At 46.7% G+C, this 17,092-nt stretch overlaps 1 protein-coding gene across 2 annotated transcripts in view; it reads right to left on the minus strand.

The window, feature by feature from the left end:
* LOC128690284 (uncharacterized) overlaps nucleotides 1-213 on the minus strand; it is a 40,920-nt gene extending 40,707 nt beyond the window's left edge. The window contains exon 1 of one of the 2 annotated variants that reach the window (XM_053778892.2): nucleotides 4-213. The gene's annotated coding sequence lies outside the window, so the exon portion shown is untranslated. The remainder of the gene's footprint in view (nucleotides 1-3) is intronic. The other variant, XM_070090541.1, reaches the window with a different exon arrangement.
* Nucleotides 214-17,092: the final 16,879 nt, after the last annotated feature.

Here is a 17,092-nt window from a genome sequence, read left to right on the forward strand (position 1 = left end):
TACCTTTACTTAAAAGCTTTAAACTATCCTAGAGGCTTCGGGCTTGAGATTCACTATTACACTTAAACCACAAACGTTTATCATTCAATAAATTTAACGCAACACTTTACACAAGATCCTCCTTTCTTGATGATGGAAGTGAAAGTACATAACCCGAGACTCGCACGCCTCTATTTAATACCTCGGATGGCTACGTCACCATTGCGTCACCGTTTTGCTCTTAGCGAGGATGAAAGCAGCGCTCCTATTGGTAAAGACATGCCCCTCAAGGAAGGTTCCTTGACGCTGGTGAGGGGCTCTTGATCTAGGGAATTGGATCTGTGCTGCAGTTTCCTGAATTCCTTCCACATCACTCCCACAGTCGCTGCATAATCCTACGGGTTTATCTCTCCCCTTCATTGTAATAATATTAATAATGGTAAAGACGTGCCAGTTTTAAAAAGCCCGCTTTTACTGGAGTAAACTGTTTAGTGCTTCATATTTTATTATAATACCAGTTGCAGTACACTAATGACATCACTGAGAAAACGTTACCTTATTGGCCACCGCTCTTGACTTAATATTTACGTTGATAGTTCCTTGATTGAATATACCGAGTTATTTTATACAATTAATGCTGTTAAGCAGAAATATGATAATTGAAGCACGTCTGATTAAAAAGAAAAAGTATTAAAACTTCTTTTTAATAGGCCATATCTGAGAATGTACCGACAATAAATATTTAGGTATTGTATAGGTTTGTGATATCAGTATATATTTATTTTCTTGACAAAATTAAACAGTACACATACAGGTACAGAAGTAATTGCTACTGAAGAGTGATTATCTAAGGATACATGGCTGAATCTTCTTCAGTTTCCTCAGGGAATTTCAACACAATGTATATATGAATCCTAAATAGATAACATTCTTTGTCAATAATAAAGATGAATGCTATTGAAATAATGTACATAAATACAAATTGTAGCGTTGCGCCTAATGTAAATAAACATAATATAATATCAGGTAGAAATATAAATAAAAGTATTATTCGAAGAGAAGGTCGATAATGTCACATGAAGTACATGATTTAGGAAATTTAAAAGCAACGATTGTAAAGTGAATCGAGTAGACACGTGTGCTCGAACACATTTGCTTGGAATTCCTCCTTTTTCTGCAACATTGCAAGCTCCTGATGATGTGTTGATTGCAACACGAAAGGCCTAGACCTGTTATTCAACTCCTTCCGTGGTTGTTTTGCATATACCAAATTTGCAAACGAAAATCACTCCCTATGAAAACAAAAGACTCGACAGACGATGCAACATCCCCCCAAAGAAAAGCAGGGGCGCCACTAGCATGATAAGGGACAACACAATAAGTGTCAGGGGCCCAAGACTGTTCAACTGCCTCCCAGCACACATAAGGGGGATTACCAATAAACTCCTAGCTGTCTTCAAGAAGGCTTTGGACAGGTACCTAAAGTCAGTACCTGACAAGCCGGGCTGTGGTTCGTACACAGGTTTGCGTGCAACCACCAGTAACACCCTGATTGATTAGGCTCTGATCCACCATGAGGCCTGGTCACACCGGCCTCGGGGGCGTTGACCCCCGAAACCCTCTCCAGGTATACTCCAGGTATACTCCAGGTATATAAAGTGAAACATTGAGAAATGTCTTGTAACATTGGGCAGCGATCCCACAAGTACATAACGATGACATATGAAAAAGCTTTTTTCATTATTATGACATAGTTCCACTCAAGGAGAACTTTATCTAATTATCATAACTTAAAGCTCTCATTGACCGAGACGTTGTTATAGTACAGTATTACGCCATTTCATTTTTTTGTTGTGTTGATTGGGGGCGTCTTAAAAAAAAAAGTTGTTAGTTTTAAACGGAAAATTCTGGCCTAAATTGGAAGGTGTCTGCCTCAGACTCTCTGTGTGGTCTAAGGAAAAAATCCATTAACTCACAAAACACTAAACGTCGTTGAAGTTGTTCCTTAATTATTTATTTCTCTCTCGAGTAAACTTTATACTTTTAAAAAAATTTCTCAGTTTGGTTTTAAGAGGTGAACATATGTCGAGAAAATAAATAGTGTGAAATGTAAGGATTACTTTTTTTAGGATGGGTCTGGGAAAAGACACATTTCTTCCTGCTACAGATGGACAGCGACCATTAACTCCTCGTTAAACAAATTACGTGAAAATGGACCGCCAGGGAAAAAAACAAAGTGGTAATCTTTCATCATATACTGTTTTTCTTGCCTTTGTAATGAGAGCTCGAGTAGTACTGCTAAGTAGGTACCTCAGAACCCTGCGTTATATATGTGGGTATTGTTGCAGAGCCATGCTGCTTCCAGCAACAGTTATGACTATCAGGTGTAGTTATTTCATTAACACTCAAGGAGTTATTTCGCATTTTGGGTTCGGATCTCGTACAACTTTTGAAATTGGGTAAATAATGCTTTAAGATACATAATGCTAGACATAGGTGCAGTTAAATACAATTCTTTATTGATGACGGTTTGCCCACACACTCGACTTTATCATGTTCAAAATGGTATACAATATCGACAAGTTGAAGAGCGAGACAAACGTACAACAGTTGAATATCTTTACTGTTGATTGAAACGTTACACCTACACAGTAGGCTTATGCAGTTAAATACAGAAGCAGCAGACGTGGAAGCGAAGTTGATGTAATCATTCATCAGCCTCTGCTCAGACGTTGTGCTGAGCGGTTGTCAGCTGCTTCTCCTCAGTCCCGACACCTGGTGGAGGAGTTTTTACAATATCAACAACAATGGCGACTGCGTTTCGCCGACGTGTTAATACTGTTTGCATTCAACTAACGCAGGGCTTTATCACCAGCGAATCAGTAAATGTGTTAATGCCAGCAATCATTCGTGATACATATGGCATTCAACGTGAATCCTTGTGTGGCGTCGCCTTGAATGGAACTTCACAGATCTTCGTCAAGTTTTGTGACACTCAGATTTACGAGAAGATTGTGACCCAGTACCAGGATATAAGTAAGCAAGTCACCCCAGCAGTTTCTGTCCAGTTGCATGACGTTTCACGATACTATACGTGGGTACGTGTGCGAAACGTGCCTTTTGAGGCCAATGAAGTTGATATACGTGACGTTTTTGAACATTATGGGAAGATCCACCTGGTCACCATGGGTAGGTGGTCTGACGGCCACTATGCTGGTCTTCAGGAGGGGTCATTTACGTTGAAAATGTCCCTGCGTCAGCCGATTCCTTCGTACGTACAACTGGAGGATTTTCGTTCCCAGGTGTACGTTATGTATCCTGGACAGAGAAGAACTTGCCGCCTCTGCGGCGCTTTGGATCACATAGCGGCTCAGTGTGTTCAGCGCCAGCCACCATCGGGGCGTGGTCGTGGTCCTGACGGTGAGGTACCCCGTCAGGCTCTGGAAGAGGAGGTTGTCGAGAACTCGCCGCGTCTGACATCATGGAGTGCTGAGGTTGATCGGGCCATGTGTGACTCTACCTGGGACTGCCTCCCTTGACGAGGTGGAACATGTGAACAGTGAAATCCCTCTAGCAAGAGAGGCAGGTGATATGGAGGCCGACATTGTATCTGCGATAAGTGACCTATTAGCATCGCATGAGTCTGATTCTGTGCCGTGTTCTGATGAGGGAAGATTACGTGCAGATGATGCTGATCAGATAGCTAAAGTGAGAGATTTGGAGAGTTCGAGAGTTCATACTGTTGAGGCAGAAATTCACAAGGAGAACACTCCAAGTGCTGACATGTCTGAAGATGCTGTTTCTAGGAAGCGTGCGGCTACCCCGTCCGACTCCGATGATGTCTTGACCCCTGGACAACGTTCAGGGAAGAAGACGTGGTCGGAAATCATGGGTGGGGGGAGGTTGCGCGAGTCCAGGACAGCAGGTAATATCCCGGGGATTGCCAAAGGTGCAGGAAGTGCCTTGGGTGCTTGCCGGCGCAAAGAGAAAAAGGGAGTGGTAGCCCCTAGAGGAAAGCCACCTTTAACACAGTTAGGTGTGTAACTATTAATGTTAATGGTTTGAAATCTGTCAGAAAGTGTGTGCAGGTGCGTGAGTGGTTGAATCGTTTTGCAGTGGATGTGCGTTTTTTGCAAGAACATAACCATAAGGTAGGAAGTTTGTTTGAGATGGATGGTTATGACATTTATGTGACTCACTCCAGACGTCTGAAAGGTGGAGTGGCTGTGTTGATAAAAGCGACCAGCCCGTTTGTGTTGAGACATTGGGAGGAAGGGGGGGAGGGTCACGTGGTGCGAGTCGTGGGGGATTGGGGTAGTAGAAGGGTTGGTTTCGTAGGGGTATATGGGCCAGCTGAACATGATGTTAATATTAAAAATACTTTTGTTAGAGATGTCTTGGTATATTATTTGAGGTCCCTGCCAGAAATTACAGTGGTCGGTGGTGAATGGAACTGTGTGGTGCGCCGTAAAGACGTTGAACCGAGGGGGGCGGGTTTCTGTTTGCTTGTTTTGGGTGACTTGTTGTCTGGGTTGGAGTTGGTAGATGTACGCGGAGGACGTGACTTGGGGATTGAGCATACTTTTGTGCGTAGGGGCTATGCGGCATGTTTAGATAGGGTGTATGTGTCTCGGCGGGTGATCGTAATCAATGTGCATGTATTGAATGTCTTTTTCTCCGACCACCGGGGAGTTTTTGTAGAGCTCGACTGGGGAGGTCTCCCGCATCGTTTTAAGGGATACTGGAAACTGAATACGAGGATGCTACAAAGTGCGGATGATAGGTAACTATTTGCGGACTTCTGGGCGTCTATGGGAGTAGACTCCTGGGAGGGGTGGGATTTAGTACGACAGTGGGATGAGGTTGTGAAGCCTCAAATTATGAATTTTTATGTGCATCGGTGTAAGGAGGCCACTCGCTTGGAGTATAGTTTTCAGAGGTACCTGGAGGGTCATCTACGACAATGTTATGCGCAGGGAGAGGCATCTGGGGTTTACCCAGTGGATGAGATCGATGCTATTAAAGAACAAATCCAAGTATTGAAAAATAAGGTTTTTGATGGGGCGCGCATTTCGAGTGGGGTGGATGAGGCTTTGTGGGGTGACAAGCCGTCTGCTTGTGTCTTACGAAGTCAGACACAAAGGCGAAAAGCGACTGAAATTGTGAGTTTAGTGGTGCAGGATGAAGTTGACGGGTATAGTGAGGGACAGGTCTTAACAACAACTGAGGGGGATAAGTTTTTATGTCGATACTTGGAGTAAGCTCCAGATGCAAAGTAAAGATGTGAGTGTGCATGCGATACAGGATTTGGGGAGAGGAGTACGATGCGAGTTAAATGATTATGATCGCCTTCTCATGGGTAGGCCTATACCTGAGGCAGAGGTGTGGGAGGCACTACAAGGAATAAGTAAGGGGAAGGCTCCAGGCATTGATGGCATCCCTTGTGAATTTTATATCAAACATTGGGAGGTAATACGGACTTTTATGGTTCGTTTACTCAATGCGATGAAGGACGGGGGGTGTTAGGTCTGTCTCAGCGTACGGCAGTGTTGGTCTTAGTTAGGAAATGTGATGTGCCGTTAGCGATTAAGGACTACCGCCCCATATCGTTGATGTGTAGTGACTATAAACTATATGCGAAAATATTGATGAATAGAATTAAGAAAGTGTTTGATAAGGTAATCCACAAGAGTCAGTTTGGTGTGCCAGGTAGGTCAATGTATGATGGTCATGGGAATATCAGGGAGTTTGTTGAGGAATGCGGGGTGAGGGGTGGGGGTGGTGTTTTGGCTTTAGACTGGCGAGCCGCTTTTGATAGTGTGGAAAGGGAGGTTCTGTGGAAATTTATGAGGTGGCAGGGTTTTGGAAGTGAGGTCATCATGTGGGCCCGTTCGTTGTACAATGGAGCGGGTTTTAAAGTACAAATTAATGGCAAGTTAGGTGTTTTTGTACACTTGAGCAGGGGCATTCGTCAGGGATGCCCCATGTCTCAAATGTTTTATGCATGTATGCAGGACCCTTTTTACTGGGCTGTTTGTGGGCGGGGAATAGAGACATCGTGGGGTCCGAGTAGTGGTCGACCGACCCTTGTGGGTTATGTAGATGATACTACTGTGTTATTACGTTCACGGGAGCAATTGGGTTTTGTTGGGAGACTTGTTGACATATTTGGCAAGGCTATGGGGATGTGTGTTAATAGAGAAAAATCGAAGATTATAGAGTTGGGGGAGTGGGTGGGGGATGGGGTGGATGCAGAGGGGTGGACTGTGGTTGATCGTATTACTATATGTGGTATTCATTATATGCGGGAGGTCGATCAGATGAGGGCGTGCAATTCGGGGAGGGTTGTACATCGTGTCTTGGGGCGCTTAAATAGTCTACGGCCGCGACATTTAACCCTGCATCAGAGGGCGGTGGTCATTAATGTCCTGCTTTATAGCAAAGTATGGCACGTTGCTGCACTGTATCCTCTGTTGCAGGGGGACGTCTAACGTCTTTTGCATAGAGTTTATCGATTTTTGTGGGGTTCAGGATGCGATTGCCTCACAAGAGCGGTGGTGGAGACACCAATGCATCAGGGAGGGTTGGGTCTCATTCCTCTAGTCTAGAGGCTCGTGTCATGGCATGTTACGTGAAGCGTCGTTTTCTCCGACTGGGTGGGATGCATGGTGGGTTAAGTGAATTGTATCACGACCTGCGCAGGTGGTGGAGAGGGAGGAATTTAATTTGGTGCGACGCGATGCTTCGCGTATTATTGAACATGAGGGACGTGCGCTGTGTAAAATTATGTACCTTAGAAAGGGCGGGTAGGGAGGTAGTCGTGGTGCGAGTTGAAGGAATGTATCCCATGTATGCGTGGGGTAATATATGGAGGCGAGTTCAGCAGTTGCGTCTGCCTGCTCAAGTACGGAAAGTGGTTTTTAAATTTTTTCATGGAATCTTGCCGTCCGGGGTGGTGTTGTATAATAGGCGTTTGGAGGAAGACTGGGGTTGTCCGGCGTGCGGGATGGAGGAATCTGCTTTTCTCGTTGTGTATTTCTGTGAGACTTTAGGTATGGTACGAGAGTGGTTCAGTAGGGTTTTGCGTTTGATAGGGGGGGGGAGGTTTGTCGGTACTCCGGGCGTTGAGCTTTGATAGTAGGTGGGGTTGACTTGCGTGTACAACGTGAGGTGTTGTACGTTGTGACCGATTATATTTTCGTGTCATGGGCTATGAGGCACGTTAATGGTAACAGAAGAATTAGGGTTTTAGCGGGGACGATTTATAGGACAAAATGTCGAAATAGGTTGGTATATGAGGGGAGATGGGAGAGAGACTTCCCGCCTGAATATAAAGCCTTGGAGTTACGAGATTTGAGATAGTTGTGAGTGTTCAGTGGGTAATCTAACGGGCTGGTCAGCTGTGCCTAAATGTGTTTGTCAAGTGCGTGAATGTTTTGTGTTCTCCGAGTTTATGTGTGTCTCCTATGTAACGGTGATGACGATATATCTTACGTGCTTTGTATATACAATTTTAGGAATGTTTCTCGTCATTTATGCCTCAATTACAAGTCATTGGTGTACATTTTGTACATGGTGTGCTTCCTAGCACAGTTGAACGTTTTCTTATTTCCGTTTATACTTTATGCCGTGTCCGTGTGCTTTTCAATAGTATATGTATCTATGCAAGTGTTCGTTTTCCTGTAAGCTGTGATGGAGCTTGAACTATATGTGGAGGCAGCATTTTTCAATGTGTGCATCTCGTCAGTGTATAAGTTCACTTATAGCTGCTGGCATTTGTGTTTATTGAGATGTCAAATATCACAGTGTAGTTTCGTTTTGTTATATTAGATATTTTCATTGTTGTGAATTGTAGTGTCGTCCTGTTCCACCTTTGAACTGTAATGCCTATCCTTAGTCAATGATAATAACCCCGTGGTAGTCGCCCAAATTAATGTATTGTTGTGCTCTTTAAGGCACCTGAGTTCTTAGATTAAGTCTTGGATACGTTGTGTGTTGGTAGGCGGAAGCCACGCCTAGTAATATGCCAGATGTAGTACCACGTTGTATAATACGTGATTGCTTGTGTATGTGTGTAATTCTGTGTGCTTGTTTTTGTCACATTGTTTATTTGTATAGTGTTTATATTTTCTTGTGTTTTGAATTATTATTTATTATATAATAATAATCTAGTTAGTGCTTGGTATCTCGTCGACATATTATTTTATGCACCCATATCTATTTTGTACCTGAGTTTTAAATATAAAAAACAAAAATCATTCATCAACCTTGGAAAAATAATTTTGACGTGTTCGTCAGGTTAAATTGATTCCCAAGCTTCTAAGTAATTTTCTGGTAAGAGGTTCGGGTAAGTTGTAAAAACCATTGTTCTGAAATTACTGGAGATACTGATGAGTGCAAATTCAGGGATTCTTCTTTTTTTGTGTGTCATCTTCTTTGGTAACAAGTAGTTCGCCATTCCTGTTTCTCAAGTAGTTGTGAGAACTGTAATGTATTATGCAGACGCTGTTAATATTCTATTCTTCTGGGGGATTCTTAAATGGGTTTTTTAATTTCTTTGGATATTTCCTCTATGTAGATTCTGCCACTGTTATTACGTGGGACTGTATAACTCCAGCCTTAGTTTAAATTACGTTGGTTGTTGCTGTCTAGGGATGTTTTTTTATTGTAGTAGAGGCAATGATGACTATGATGAGTGTGCAGTTGAAGATCATCTTGGATGTGTCTGGTAGTCGAGTTGTTGAGGACTACGTATCTCTTGTGTACTAATGGTAGAATGTGACGACAAGTTAAGGAGACACAATATGTAGTTCATAGCATACTCCTGAGAAAACGTTTCTTTTATCAACTGATAAAGTTCCAGGTACACGAAACGTTTTATCACTATCGTGTCTTGTTAACAACCTATGTATTACTTGTTGATGGTGTCAGGTCTGGGCGAGTTGATGTGAGCAGGTCCTCTACAGCAACATTAACAATACCTGTGACTGAACGTACTGAATATGTATAGGTAAGAAGAACTTACAGTGGTTGATTGAGGAAAACAGGTGAAGGTGTGGGAGGATGACTGGGGAAGCAGGTGAAGGTGTGGGAGGATGACTGAGGAAGCAATTGAAGTTGTGACAGGATGACTGGGGAAGCAGGTGAAGGTGTGGGAGGATGACTGAGGAAGCAGGAGAAGGTGTGGGAGGATGACTGGGGAAGCAGGAGAAGGTGTGGGAGGATGACTGGGGAAGCAGGTGAAGGTGTGGGAGGATGACTGAGGAAGCAATTGAAGTTGTGACAGGATGACTGGGGAAGCAGGTGAAGGTGTGGGAGGATGACTGAGGAAGCAGGAGAAGGTGTGGGAGGATGACTGGGGAAGCAGGAGAAGGTGTGGGAGGATGACTGAGGAAGCAATTGAAGTTGTGACAGGATGACTGGGGAAGCAGGTGAAGGTGTGGGAGGATGACTGAGGAAGCAAGTGAAGGTGTGGGAGGATGATTGGGGAAGCAGGTGAAGGTGTGGGAGGATGACTGAGGAAGCAGGTGAAGGTGTGGGAGGATGACTGGGGAAGCAGGTGAAGGTGTGGGAGGATGACTGGGGAAGCAGGAGAAGGTGTGGGAGGATGACTGAGGAAGCAGGTGAAGGTGTGGGAGGATGACTGAGGAAGCAGAAGAAGGTGTGGGAGGATGACTGAGGAAGCAGGTGAAGGTGTGGGAGGATGACTGGGGAAGCAGGTGAAGGTGTGGGAGGATGACTGAGGAAGCAGGTGAAGGTGTGGGAGGATGACTGGGGAAGCATGTGAAGGTGTGGCAGGATGACTGAGGAAGCAGGTGAAGGTGTGGGAGGATGACTGAGGAAGCAAGTGAAGGTGTGGGAGGATGACTGGGGAAGCAGGTGAAGGTGTGGGAGGATGACTGTGGCAGCAGGTGAGGGTGTGGGAGGATGACTAAGGAAGCAGGTGAAGGTGTGGGAGGATGACTGAAGGTGTGGGAGGATGACTGAGAAAGCAAGTGAAGGTGTGGGAGGATGACTGGGGAAGCAGGTGAAGGTGTGGGAGGATGACTGAGGAAGCAGGTGAAGGTGTGGGAGGATGACCGGGGAAGCAGGTGAAGGTGTGGGAGGATGACTGAGGAAGCAGGTGAAGGTGTGGGAGGATGACTGAGGAAGCAGGTGAAGGTGTGGGAGGATGACTGGGGAAGCAGGTGAAGGTGTGGGAGGATGACTGAGGGAGCAGGAGAGGGTGTGGGAGGATGACTGGGGAAGCAGGTGAAGGTGTGGGAGGATGACTGGGGAAGCAGGTGAAGGTGTGGGAGGATGACTGAGGAAGCAGGTGAAGGTGTGGGAGGATGACTGAGGAAGCAAGTGAAGGTGTGGGAGGATGACTGAGGAAGCAAGTGAAGGTGTGGGAGGATGACTGGGGAAGCAGGTGAAGGTGTGGGAGGATGACTGAGGGAGCAGGAGAGGGTGTGGGAGGATGACTAAGGAAGCAGGTGAAGGTGTGGGAGGATGACTGGGGAAGCAGGAGAAGGTGTGGGAGGATGACTGAGGGAGCAGGAGAGGGTGTGGGAGGATGACTGAGGAAGCAGGTGAAGGTGTGGGAGGATGACTGGGGAAGCAGGTTAAGGTGTGGGAGGATGACTGAGGAAGCAGGTGAAGGTGTGGGAGGATGACTGAGGAAGCAGGTGAAGATGTGGGAGGATGACTGGGGAAGCTGGTGAAGGTGTGGGAGGATGACTGGGGAAGCAGGTTAAGGTGTGGGAGGATGACTGAGGAAACAGGTGAAGGAGTGGGAGGATGACTGGGGAAGCAGGTGAAGGTGTGGGAGGATGACTGAGGAAGCAGGTGAAGATGTGGGAGGATGACTGGGGAAGCAGGTGAAGGTGTGGGAGGATGGCAGAGGAAGCAGGTGAAGGTGTGGGAGGATGACTGAGGAAGCAAGTGAATGTGTGGGAGGATGACTGGGGAAGCAGGTGAAGGTGTGGGAGGATGACTGAGGGAGCAGGAGAGGGTGTGGGAGGATGACTGAGGAAGCAGGTGAAGGTGTGGGAGGATGACTGGGGAAGCAGGTTAAGGTGCGGGAGGATGACTGAAGAAGCAAGTGAAGGTGTGGGAGGATGACTGGGGAAGCAGGTGAAGGTGTGGGAGGATGACTGAGGAAGCAGGTGAAGGTGTGGGAGGATGACTGAGGAAGCAGGTGAAGGTGTGGGAGGATGACTGGGGAAGCAGGTGAAGGTGTGGGAGGATGACTGAGGAAGCAGGTGAAGGTGTGGGAGGATGACTGGGGAAGCAGGTGAAGGTGTGGGAGGATGACTGAGGAAGCAGGTGAAGGTGTGGGAGGATGACTGTGGAAGCAGGTGAAGGTGTGGGAGGATGACTGAGGAAGCAGGTGAAGGTGTGGGAGGATTACTGGGGAAGCAGGTGAAGGTGTGGGAGGATGACTGAGGAAGCAGGTGAAGGTGTGGGAGGATGACTGGGGAAGCAGGTGAAGGTGTGGGAGGATGGCTGAGGAAGCAGGTGAAGGTGTGGGAGGATGACTGGGGAAGCAGGTGAAGGTGTGGGAAGATGACTGAGGGAGCATTAGAGGGTGTGGGAGGATGACTGAGGAAGCAGGTGAAGGTGTGGGAGGATGACTGGGGAAGCAGGTTAAGGTGTGGGAGGATGACTGAAGAAGCAAGTGAAGGTGTGGGAGGATGACTGGGGAAGCAGGTGAAGGTGTGGGAGGATGACTGAGGAAGCAGGTGAAGGTGTGGGAGGATGACTGGGGAAGCAGGTGAAGGTGTGGGAGGATGACTGAGGAAGCAGGTGAAGGTGTGGGAGGATGACTGAGGAAGCAGGTGAAGGTGTGGGAGGATGACTGAGGAAGCAAGTGAAGGTGTTTGAGGATGACTGAGGAAGCAAGTGAACGTATGGGTGAATGACTGGGGAAGCAGGTGAAGGTGTGGGAGGATGACTGAGGGAGCAGGAGAGGGTGTGGGAGGATGACTGAGGAAGCATGTGAAGGTTTGGGAGGATGACTGAGGAAGCAAGTGAAGGTGTGGGAGGATGACTGGGGAAGCAGGTGAAGATGTGGGAGGATGACTGAGGAAACAAGTGAAGGTGTGGGAGGATGACTGAGGAAGCAAGTGAAGGTGTGGGAGGATGACTGGGGAAGCAGGTGAAGGTGTGGGAGGATGACTGAGAGAGCAGGAGAGGGTGTGGGAGGTGAGGGAGCGAGCAGGTGAGGGTGTGGGAGCATGACTGAGGAACAGGTGAGGGTGTGGGAGGATGACTGAGGGAGCAGATGAGGGTGTGGGAGGATGACTGAGGTGGCAGGTGAGGGTGAGGAAGGATGACTGAAGGAGCAGGTGAGGTTGTGGGAGGATGACTGAGGTGGCAGGTGAGGGTGAGGGAGGATGACTGAGGGAGCAGGTGAGGGTGTGGGAGGATGACTGAGGGAGCAGGTGAGGGTGTGGGAGGATGACTGAGGGAGCAGGTGAGGGTGTGGGAGGATGACTGAAGGAGCAGGTGAGGGTGTGGGAGGATGACTGAGGGAGCAGGTGAGGGTGAGGGTGGATGACTGAGGGAGCAGGTGAGGGTGTGGGAGGATGACTGAGGGAGCAGGTGAGGGTGAGGGAGGATGACTGAGGGAGCAGGTTAGGGTGAGTGAGGAAGACTGAGGGAGCAGGTGAGGGTGTGGGAGGATGACTGAGGGAGCAGGTGAGGGTGAGGGAGGATGACTGAGGGAGCAGGTGAGGGTGTGGGAGGATGACTGAGGGAGCAGGTGAGGGTGTGGGAGGATGACTGAGGGAGCAGGTGAGGGTGAGTGAGGAAGACTGAGGGAGCAGGTGAGGGTGTGGGAGGATGACTGAGGGAGCAGGTGAGGGTGAGTGAGGAAGACTGAGGGAGCAGGTGAGGGTGTGGGAGGATGACTGAGGGAGCAGGTGAGGGTGTGGGAGGATGACTGAGGGAGCAGGTGAGGGTGTGGGAGGATGACTGAGGGAGCAGGTGAGGGTGTGGGAGGATGACTGAGGGAGCAGGTGAGGGTGTGGGAGGATGACTGAGGGAGCAGGTGAGGGTGAGTGAGGAAGACTGAGGAAGCAGGTGAGGGTGTGGGAGGATGACTGAGGAAGCAGGTGAGGGTGTGGGAGAATGACTGAGGGAGCAGGTGAGGGTGTGGGAGAATGACTGAGGGAGCAGGTGAGGGTGTGGGAGGATGACTGAGGGAGCAGGTGAGGGTGTGGGAGGATGACTGAGGTGGCAGGTGAGGGTGTGGGAGGATGACTGAGGGAGCAGGTGAGGGTGTGGGAGGATGACTGAGGTGGCAGGTGAGGGTGTGGGAGGATGACTGAGGGAGCAGGTGAGGGTGTGGGAGGATGACTGAGGTGGCAGGTGAGGGTGTGGGAGGATGACTGAGGTGGCAGGTGAGGGTGAGGGAGGATGACTGAGGTGGCAGGTGAGGGTGAGGGAGGATGACTGAGGTGGCAGGTGAGGGTGAGGGAGGATGACTGAGGGAGCAGGTGAGTGAGTATGGATGGCAGATGAGTGGTCTCTATGAATGAGCATGAACAAATGAATGAATGAAGACTGCTGACCAAGTGAATGTATGAATGTCCTTACCAAGTGATTGTATGAGTGTCCTGCTGACCAGGTGAGTGTATGAATGTCCTGCTGACCAAGTGAATGTATGAATGTCCTTCTTACCAAGTGATTGTATCAGTGTACTGCTCAACAGGTGAGTGTATGAATGTCCTGCTGACCAAGTGAATGTATGAATGTCCTTCTTACCAAGTGATTGTATGAGTGTCCTGCTGACCAGGTGAGTGTATGAATGTCCTGCTGACCAAGTGAATGTATGAATGTCCTTCTTACCAAGTGATTGTATGAGTGTCCTGCTGACGAGGTGAATGTATGAGTGTCCTGCAGACCAAGTGAATGTATGAGTGTCCTTCTTACCAAGTGAATGTATGAGTGTCCTGCTGGCCAGGTGAATGTATGAGTGTCCTTCTTACCAAGTGAATGTATGAGTGTCCTGCTGACCAGGTGAATGTATGAGTGTCCTTCTTACCAAGTGAATGTATGAATGTCCTGCTGACCAGGTGAATGTATGAGTGTCCTTCTTACCAAGTGAATGTATGAGTGTCCTGCTGACCAGGTGAATGTATGAGTGTCCTGCTGACCAGGTGAATGTATGAGTGTCCTTACCAAGTGAATGTATGAGTGTCCTGCTGACCAGGTGAATGTATGAGTGTCCTGCTAACCAGGTGAATGTATGAGTGTCCTGCTAACCATGTGAATGTATGAGTGTCCTGCTAACCATGTGAATGTATGAGTGTCCTGCTGACCAGGTGAGTGTATAAATGTCCTGCTGACCAGGTGAATGTATGAGTGTCCTGCTGACCAGGTGAATCTATGAGTGTCCTGCTGACCAGGTGAGTGTATAAATGTCCTGCTAACCAGGTGAATGTATGAGTGTCCTGCTAACCAGGTGAATGTATGAGTGTCCTGCTAACCAGGTGAGTGTATAAATGTCCTGCTAACCAGGTGAATGTATGAGTGTCCTGCTGACCAGGTGAGTGTATAAATGTCCTGCTGACCAGGTGAATGTATGAGTGTCCGGACCATGTGAATGTATGAGTGTCCTGCTGACCAGGTGAGTGTATAAATGTCCTGCTGACCAGGTGAATGTGTGAGTGTCCTGCTGACCAGGTGAATGTATGAGTGTCCTGCTAACCAGGTGAATGTATGAGTGTCCTGCTGACCAGGTGAATGTATGAGTGCCCTGACCATGTGAATGTATGAGTGCCCTGCTAACCAGGTGAATGTATGAGTGTCCTGCTGACCAGGTGAATGTATGAGTGTCCTGCTGACCAGGTGAATGTATGAGTGTCCTGCTGACCAGGTGAATGTATGAGTGTCCTACACCACTAACACCTCTCTACACCACTACAATACCTCTCTACACCACTAATACCTCTCTACACCACTAATACCTCTCTACACCACAGGTGAATTTATGAGTATCCTGCTGACCATGTGAATGTATGAGTGTCCTGCTGACCATGTGAATGTATGAGTGTCCTGTTGACCAAGTCAGTGTATGACTGTAGATGAATGGTTCAGAGAACCGACAAGTTGATAAATTAGACACATGTGCAACTCCTGGGTATCTTTATTGAGGAAACGTTTCGCCACACAGTGGCTTCATCAGTCCATACAAAGGAGAATCTTGAAGAACAGGAGGAGAATGAGGTAATCACTCCCTCAACCTTGAGTCGATGTGGTCAGTCCATCAATCTTGAATAGAATACAGCATATGTGCGGAGAAGGAGCTTATATACCGTAGGCAGGAGAGGTGCAGCAGTCATAGGTGGTGTCACATTTGTTCAATGTGGAAGTAGGTCGTGCCCAAGGGTTAGGCAAGCGAAGAATTCCCAAGTATTAAGATCCCAAGAAGTTGCAACTTCTTAGGAGTGAAGGTGATCAAGTGTATGACTGGCGAGTGTGTGAGAGTTAATGTGATCAAGTGTACAAGACGTGTGAGAGTGAAGGTTATCAAGTGTATGACTGGCGAGTGTGTGAGAGTGAATGTGATCAAGTGTATGACAGGATGGGTTACAGTGAATGTGATCAAGTGAATGACAGGATGTGTGAGAGTGGAAGTATGCGGGTGTTTACCTGTGGGATGGTAATGAGGAGTCGTTATTTCTGGCTCACCTGGTCACCTCCACCACACGCATCTGCTCTGGGCACTACCCTCACCCGCACCATCATTATACTAACGCACCTAATTACCTGCTTATCTTTTAAGTGCTGTACATACAGAATGAAAGGCTTATTTTTAAACGAAATGTGTATGTATTATTGTAACCACGAACGAGTGGTATTAACCATTAACAACACTGCGACTAGTCGAGGATTCGAGCCCATGTTGTTGTGGCCCGCCTCATGGTAAGCGAGAATCACATGACGCTCTAACCCACGGGACCACGCGTCCCGTGGGTTAGAGCGTCATGTGTGGTTTTCGCTCACCATGAGGCGGGCCAAAACGACATGGGTTCGAATCCTCGGCTAGTCGCAGCATTGTTATTGACATTATATATATATATGTCGTGCCGAATAGGCAGAACTTGCGATCTTGGCTTAAATAGCAACGCTCATCTTGCCATATAGGACAAGCGAAAATTTGTGTATGCAATAATTTCGCCAAAATCATTCTGAACCTAACGAAAAAAATATATTTCACTGTGTTTGTTTAGTATTAAATTATTGTAAACAAATCTAAAATATATTTAGTTGGGTTAGGTTAAAATAAATTGTTCTTGTTATTATAAGGTTAGGTAAGTTTTCTAAGATTCTTTTGGTGAAAAAATTAAAAATTTTTACATTAACATTAATGAAAAAAATATATCTTTAAATGTATAAGAGAAAATTTCAGAGAGGACTTAATTTTAAATGAGTTCTTGCTAATTGACCAATTTTACCTATTCGTCACGACATTTATATATATATATATATATATATATATATATATATATATATATATATATATATATATATATATATATATATATATATATATATATATATATATATATATATTTTTTTTTTTTTTTTTTTTTTTTTTTTCAACAAGTCGGCCGTCTCCCACCGAGGCAGGGTGACCCAAAAAAGAAAGAAAATCCCCAAAAAGAAAATACTTTCATCATCATTCAACACTTTCACCACACTCGCACATTATCACTGTTTTTGCAGAGGTGCTCAGAATACAACAGTCTAGAAGCATAAACATATAGATACACAACATATCCCTCCAAACTGCCAATATCCCAAACCCCTCCTTTAAAGTGCAGGCATTGTACTTCCCATTTCCAGGACTCAAGTCCGACTATATGAAAATAACCGGTTTCCCTGAATCCCTTCACTAAATATTACCCTGCTCACACTCCAACAGATCGTCAGGTCCCAAGTACCATTCGTCTCCATTCACTCCTATCTAACACGCTCACGCACGCTTGCTGGAAGTCCAAGCCCCTTACCCACAAAACCTCCTTTACCCCCTCTCTCCAACCCTTTCGAGGACGACCCCTACCCCGCCTTCCTTCCCCTATAGATTTATATGCTTTCCATGTCATTCTACTGTGATCCATTC

This window comes from Cherax quadricarinatus, chromosome 32 (assembly GCF_038502225.1).
Source record: "Cherax quadricarinatus isolate ZL_2023a chromosome 32, ASM3850222v1, whole genome shotgun sequence".
NCBI lineage: Eukaryota > Metazoa > Arthropoda > Malacostraca > Decapoda > Parastacidae > Cherax > Cherax quadricarinatus.